The sequence below is a fragment of the Ursus arctos genome, unplaced genomic scaffold (genome assembly GCF_023065955.2).
Source record: "Ursus arctos isolate Adak ecotype North America unplaced genomic scaffold, UrsArc2.0 scaffold_74, whole genome shotgun sequence".
Lineage (NCBI taxonomy): Eukaryota > Metazoa > Chordata > Mammalia > Carnivora > Ursidae > Ursus > Ursus arctos.
Genome location: NW_026623094.1, coordinates 163,639 through 171,241, shown reverse-complemented (window position 1 = coordinate 171,241; position 7,603 = coordinate 163,639).

The following is a 7,603-nucleotide window of genomic DNA, read 5'->3' as shown; positions in this document are numbered from 1 at the left end:
AATGAAAGGAAATGAGATATGAAGGTCAGATGGGGAAGTACAGCTTGGGGGTGAGGAAGGACCCAGAGTTCACTGTAGATGTTAGGCATGAGATGTCTATCAGCTCTCCAATGGGAGGGGTGAATAGGTACCGGGACAGTAAGTTCAGGGAAAGGTTAGGATCAAAGGTATCAATTTGGGAGTCATCGACACATGAATGATACTCAAAGCCATGCATTTGGATAAGCTCCCCCCCCAAAGAGTGAGGGAGAGTAGAGGGCCAAGGACTGAGCTCACAGGCATTCAGGAAGCTTCTGTACACATACCCCAATTGGTGTTTGTCCTAATATAAATTCAACTTTTGCTAGAATCAACTCACTAATATTTTATTTACCATTTCACATCCAATAAACATGAGATTGGATTGTAATTTTTCTTACAATGTCCTTATCAGGTTTTGGTACCATGGACAAGCTAATCGCATAAAATGGGTCCGTTGGGAAGTGTTCCCTTTTGTTTTTTCCTATTCCCTTAAAGCATTTGTGTAAGACTGTTGTTATTTTTTTCTTAAAATGGTAAAAAGTCACCAGTAAAGGTAAATGGGCCTAGTGTTTTCTTTACAGGAAGATTTATTATTTTTAATAGATTCATTGAGGTATAATTGATATACTATAATCTGTAATTCTGTAATAAACTACCTTTATTTAAGGTGCACAATTTGATAAGTTTTGATATAGGTGTAGCCCATGAAACCACCATCACAGCCAAAATAATGAGTATACATATCACCCCCAGAAGTTTTCTCATGCTCCCTGGGAATCTCTCTCTCATGCTGTTCTCCCTTACAAACCCAGACAACCATTGATATGTCTATTCTATTCCCTTAAAGTTCTCTTGAAATCTCTTGCCCATTTGTTACTGAGTTGTTTGTTTTCTTATTGAGTTTTGAGAGTTCTGTATACATTATGGGTACAAATCTTTTATCTGATAGGAGAGTTGCGAATAGTTTCTCCCAGTCTGTGGTTCGTGTGTTGGTTCTCTGAGCAGTGTCCTTCTAAGAACAGAGTTCTTGGGGCACCTGGCGGACTTAGTTGGAGGACAGAGTGTGGGACTCTTGATCTCGGGGTTGTGAGTTTGAACCCCATGTTGGGTGTAGAGATTACTAAAAAAGAATAAACTTTAAACACAGAAGTTCTTAATTTTGATAAAGTCTAGCTTATCAATTTGTCATTAGAATTATGGAAATTAATGCTCACATATTTTGAGGTCAAATTTTTAAATTTTTGTATCTTCCTTGTAAATTGACCATTTTATCATTAGGAAATGATAATCTAATGCTTATGACGTAGTGTTTTTTGCTTTACAGTTTCACTGTTATTTCTTCTGGCCGCTCAGGGCCAAAGTGGTTGTGAGTGCTGACTTCCTCCTCACCTTCACTCAGGCCAAATAATGTCTTATACTGTCACCTCTTCAATTCTTTTGTAAAAGGATTTTGAGAGAGAGCAAGCATGTTCATGCGCGGTGAGAGGGAGGTGCTATGGGAGAGGGAGAGAGAATCTCAAGCAGGCTTCATGCCCAGCAAGGAGCCTGACCTGGGGCTCGATCTCATGACCTGAGATCATGACCTGAGCAGAAATCAAGAGTCAGACACTCAACCAACTAAGCCACACAGGCGCCCCTCTTTTTATTTCTAAAAAATCATCTATGGATATTTGGGTTTGTTTTTTTTTTTTAAGATTTTATTTATTTATTCAAGAAAGAGAGCATGAGCAGGGAGGAGAGGGGCAGCCAGAGAGGGAGAAGCAGACTCCCCGCTGGTGACTTCAATGCAGAGAAGACATTAGCAGCACACCCAAGATTAATGTGGTAAGAAATGGCAGTCCTGAAAGGAGAATAACATCACAGCTAATAAACAAGCTTCTCTTTAACTACTTCAAGATCTTTATTTAAGGTACAAAATGCAGGGGCGCCTGGGTGGCTCAGTTGGTTAAGCGTCTGCCTTTAGCTCAGGTCCGGATCCCAGGGTCCCGCGTTCAGATTCCCGTGGGAATCTATATCTGTATATGTATATTCTTGCATTTGATTTATTGATATCAAATCTTCAAATTAAGGATTTCTTTTAGCTACTCTTTTGGTTTATTTTGAATATTTATCTTTGAATATTACGTGAATTCAATTAAATGCCTTTTGTACATCCACTGAAAAGAACCCATGGTGTTCCTCCTTTATTCTGTTAATGTGGTGAGTTACAGTTACTGTTTTCTCTGATATTAATTTACCATGACTGTGACAAATCCAACTTGGACATGTTGTATTTTTTATACATTTTATAAAATTGCTGTATTCAATTTGCTAGTATATTTTAAAGAAACTTAGTGTCTGTCGTTATGAATGGGATAACCTCAGATTTCTGTATTCCCTGTTGTCCTTGTCTTATTTCGTTATCCATGTTATACAGACTTCATTGAGTAGAGGATTTCTCTCTTTCAGTGCTCCAGAATAATTTGCATAAGATTGAGATTACTTCTCGAAAATTTAGTGATAGCAACTTTCAAAACCATGAACTTTGTTATATGTGTCATGGAATTTTTTTAATGCTCATTCAATTTCTTTAGAAGTCATAAAACTCTTCTTTCCATTTCTTTTTGGGTCAATTTTTGTTCACTTTATTTTTCTAGAAATTAATTCACTTCATTTAAGTTATTGAGTTCATTAGCATATATTTACTCAGAGTATTCAATTAATGTCTCTTTTTTTTCCCCCCACAGTAAGAGCTTTCGATAGGAAGTGACCAAATTCCTTTGCCACAGTTTCTGGCCAATATCTGAGCAATGAATAGTTCCAGAAAGTGGTTCAAAAACATTTATATAACTTAGCTGTTGCAAAGGAAATATTGGTTTTGTTTTAATGATTAAAGAGATGATTGCAGGGGCACCTGGGTGGCTCAGTTGTTAAGCATCTGCCTTCGGCTCAGGTCATGATCCCAGCGTCCTGGGATCGAGCCCCGCATCGGGCTCCCTGCTCGGCGGGGAGCCTGCTTCTCCCTCTCCAACTCCCCCCTGCTTGTGTTCCCTCTCTCACTGTCTCTCGCTGTCAAATAAATAAATAAAATCTTAAAAAAAAAAAAAAAAGATGATTGCAGTTTAAACAGTCTTACCAGGAAACCAGAATTGCCAGTGAAAGTTGAAAAAGACTTAAGAGTATAAGCTGAAACCCCTATAATTTCTTCATTGCCCTTTTATCTCCAGAGTCTACCCAAATATGACTCAGTGATTTTATAGTATTGATTTATTTTCCTGAAGTATAATTAACATACTGTGTTATATTAGTTTCAGATGTGCAACATAATGATCCAACAATTCTGCATATTACTCATTACTCACCGTAAGAAGTTCAGTGTCCACGTGTCACTGAGCAACAGTAGTGCAGTATTATTGACTATATTCCCTGTGCTGTACTTTTTATCTCCATGGCTTATTTATTTTATAACTGAAAGTTTATGCCTCTTAATCCCCTTTATCTATTTTATTCATCCCCCGCCCACCCACCTTCCTTCTGGCAACCGTCAGTTTGTTCTTTGTATTTAAGGGTCTGGTTTTGTTTTGTGTTTTAGATTCTACGTGTAAGTGAGATCATATGGCAGTGGACTCTCTATGGTTTATTTAACTTAGCATAATACCCTCCAGGTCCATCCATGTTGTCACAAATGGCAAGATTCCTTTCTTTTTTTTATGGCCACGTAACATTCCATTGTATGTATATGTCACAAATAATTTAGACGGTCGTCTATCAGTGGACGCTTGGGTTACTTCCATGCATTGCTATTGTAAATAGTGCCATCAATACAGAAGTACGTGTGTCTTTTTGAATTAGTGTTTTCATTTTCTTTGGGTAAATAGCCAGGAGTAGAATTACTGGATCCTATGGTAGTTCTATTTTCTTTTTTTTTTTTTTAAACATTTTATTTATTTATTTCAGAGACAGAGACAGCCAGCAAGAGAGGGAACACAGGCAGGGGGAGTGGGAGAGGAAGAAGCGGGCTCCTAGCAGAGGAGCCTGACGTGGGGCTCGATCCCAGAACGCTGGGATCACGCCCTGAGCCGAAGGAGACGCTTAACAACTGCGCCACCCAGGCGCCCCATGGTAGTTCCATTTTCAATTCTTTGAGAAACCTCCATGCTCTTTTCTGCAGTGGCTACCCCAGTTTACATTCCCACCAGCAGTGCAAAGGGAGATTTTTCTCCATATCTTCCCCAACACTTGTTATTTCTTGTCCTTTTGATTCTAGCTATTTTGACAAGTGGTATCTCCTTGCGATTTTGATTTGGATTTCTCTGACGATCAGTGATGTTGAGAATATTATCATGTGTCCGTTGGCCATCTGTATGTCTTCTCTGGAAAAATGACTATTCAGGTCCTCTGCCCATTTTTTAAATCAGATTCTTTGTTTCTTTGGTGTTGATTTGTGTAAGTTCTTTATATATTTTGGATATTAACCCCTTATTGGATATGTCATTTGCAAATATTGTCTCCCATTCAGTAGATTGCCTTTTCATTATGTTAATGGTTTCCTTCGCAGTGCAAAGGCTTTTTGTTTAACTGTAGTCTCAATAGTTTATTTTTGCTTTTGTTTCCCTTGCCCAAGGACACATATCTAGAAAAATGTTGCTAAAGCCGATGTTTTCTTCTAGGAGTTTTATGGTTTCAGGTCTCAAGTTTATGTGATTAATCCATTTTGAGTTTATTTTTGTGTATAGCGTAAGAAAGTGGTCCGGTTTCATTTTTTTTGCATGTAGCTGTACAGTTTTTCCAGCACCATTTATTGAAGAGACTGTCTTTTGCCCATTGCATATTCTTTCCTCCTTTGTAATAGATTAATTGACTACGAAAGTGTGGGTGTATTTCTGGGTTCTCTATTCTGTTCCATTGATCTGTGTGTCTGTGTGCCAGTACCCTACTGTTTTGATTATTGTACCTTTGTAGTATATCTCAAATATACTTGTACACTTGATCTTCGCCAAAAGGCCAAGAAGTGATCAAAATCTGGGATTGTGATACCTCCAGCTTTGTTGTTTTTTCTGAAGATTGCTTTGGCTATTTGGGGTCTTTTGTGGTTCCATACAAATTTTTAGTATTTTTGTTATAGTTAAATGAAAAATGCTTTTGGTATTTTGATAGCAATTGCATTGAATCTGTAGATTGTTTTGAATAGTATGGACTTTTTATCAATATTAATTCTTCCAATTCATGATCATGGAACATCTCTCCATTTGCTTATGTCATCTTCAATTTCTTTCATCAGTATCTTTTAGATTTCAGAGTATAGGTTTTTCACCACCTTGTTTAACTTTATTCCTAGGTATTTTATTATTCTTGGCACAATTGTAAATGAGATTGCTTTCTTTTTTTTTTTTTTAAAGATTTTATTTATTTATTTGACAGAGATAGAGACAGCCAGCGAGAGAGGGAACACAAGCAGGGGGAGTGGGAGAGGAAGAAGCAGGCTCATAGCGGAGGAGCCTGATGTAGGGCTCGATCCCATAACGCTGGGATCACGCCCTGAGCCGAAGGCAGGCGCTTAACTGCTGTGCCACCCAGGCGCCCCATGAGATTGCTTTCTTAATTTCTCTTTCTGCTACTTTGTTATTAGTGTATAGAAATGCAACAGATTTCTGTATATTAATTTCGCATCCCACAAATTTACTGAATTCATTCATCAGTTCTGGTAGTTTTTTTTTGCTGGAGTATTTAGGGTTTTCTATATAAAGTATCATGTCATCTGCAAATAGTTACAGTTTTACCTCCTTCTGAAAAAATGAGTGCCTTTTATTTCTTTTCCTTGACTTCCAGTATGATGTTAAATAAAAGTGGCGAGAGTGTACATCCCTGTCTTGTTCCTGATCCCCAGCAAGTATGAAATTAGCTGTGGGTTTTTCATATATGGCCTTCATTGAGATATGTTCCTTCTGAACCTATTTTGCTTAGTTTTTATCATGAATGGATGTTGTATTTTGTCAAATGCTGTCTTTTTTTTTTTTTTTTTTTAAAGATTTTATTTATTTATGTGACAGAGAGACAGCCAGAGAGAGAGGGAACACAGCAGGCGAGTGAGAGAGGAAGAAGCAGGCTCCCAGCAGAGGAGCCTGATGTGGGACTCGATCCCGGAACGCCGGGATCACGCCCTGAGCCGAAGGCAGACGCTTTAACGACTGCGCTACCCAGGCGCCCCTGTCAAATGCTGTCTTATGCATCTATTGGGATGATCATATGGTTTTTCTCCTTTCTCCTGTTGATGCCGTGTATCATGTTGATTGTAAATATTGAATTACCCTTGCACCCCTGGAATAAATCCTACTTGATCATGGTGAATGATTTTTTTAAATGTATTATTGGATTCCGTTTGCTAGTATGTTGTTAAGGATTTTTGCATCTACGTTCATCAAAGACATTGGCCTATAGTTTTCTGTTTTTGTAGCTTCTTTGATGGTTTTGGGATCAGGTTAATGCTGGCCTCAAAGAATGAATTTGGAAGTTCTCCTTCCTCTTCCATTTTTTGGAATAGTTTAATAGGTATTAACTCCGGGCACCTGGGTGGCTCAGTATGTGGAGGCTCCGACTCTTGGTTTCGGCTCAGGTCATGATCTCATGGGTCATGAGCCCTTAGTTGGGTCCCATGCTCAGTGGGGAGTCTGCTTGAGAGTCTCTCCCTCTCCCTTTGCCCCTCCCCAAACTTGCAAACGTGCTCATGCTTTCTCTCAAATAAATAATATGTCTTTTTAAATTTTTCTTTTTTAATCTTTTTTTTTTTTTTTAAGAATAGGTATTAACTTTTCTTTAAATGTTTGGTGGGATTCACTTGTGCAGCCATCTGGTCCTGGTCTTGATTAGTGATTCAATTCATTGCTGGTAGTCAGTCTGTTCAAATTGTGCATTTCTTCCCGATTCAATTTAGTTAGTTTATATGTTTCTAGGAATTTATCCATTTCTAATATATTGTTCAGTTTGTTGGCATATTATTTTTCATAATATTCTCTTACAATCCTTTATATCTCTGTGGTGTTGGTTGGTCTTCATATTTGATTTTATTTATTCGAGTCCTCTATTTTTCTGTTTTTTTTTTAGAGTCCTCTTTTTTCTTGATGAATCAAGCAAAAAGTTTATCCATTTTGTTTATCTTTTCGGAGAACAAACTCAATGATTCATTGATTTTTTTTTTTTTTAAGTCTATTTCAGGGGTGCCTGAGTGGCTCAGTTGAACATCTGACTCTTTGGGCTCTGGCAGCACCTTAGGGATGTGGGCTTGAGCCCCCTGGCAAGCACCCCATCAGGCTCCACACTCAGCAGGGATCAGCAGGGATCCCATTACCCATGAGATCGTGACCTGAGTCGAAACCAAGAGTCAGTTGCTCAACAGACAGAGCCACTCAGGTGCTCCACATTTCTTATTTGAGTCAGTCTTGGCAAGTTTGGTTTTTCAAGGAATTTGTTTATTTCACTTAAGTTGTAAAACTTAATTGTTTAACTCAGTCATAATATTATCCTTTTAAATGTCTGTAGAGTCGGGGGCACCTGAATGGCTCAGTCAGCTGAGCATCTGACTCTTGATTTCAGCTCGAGTCATGAT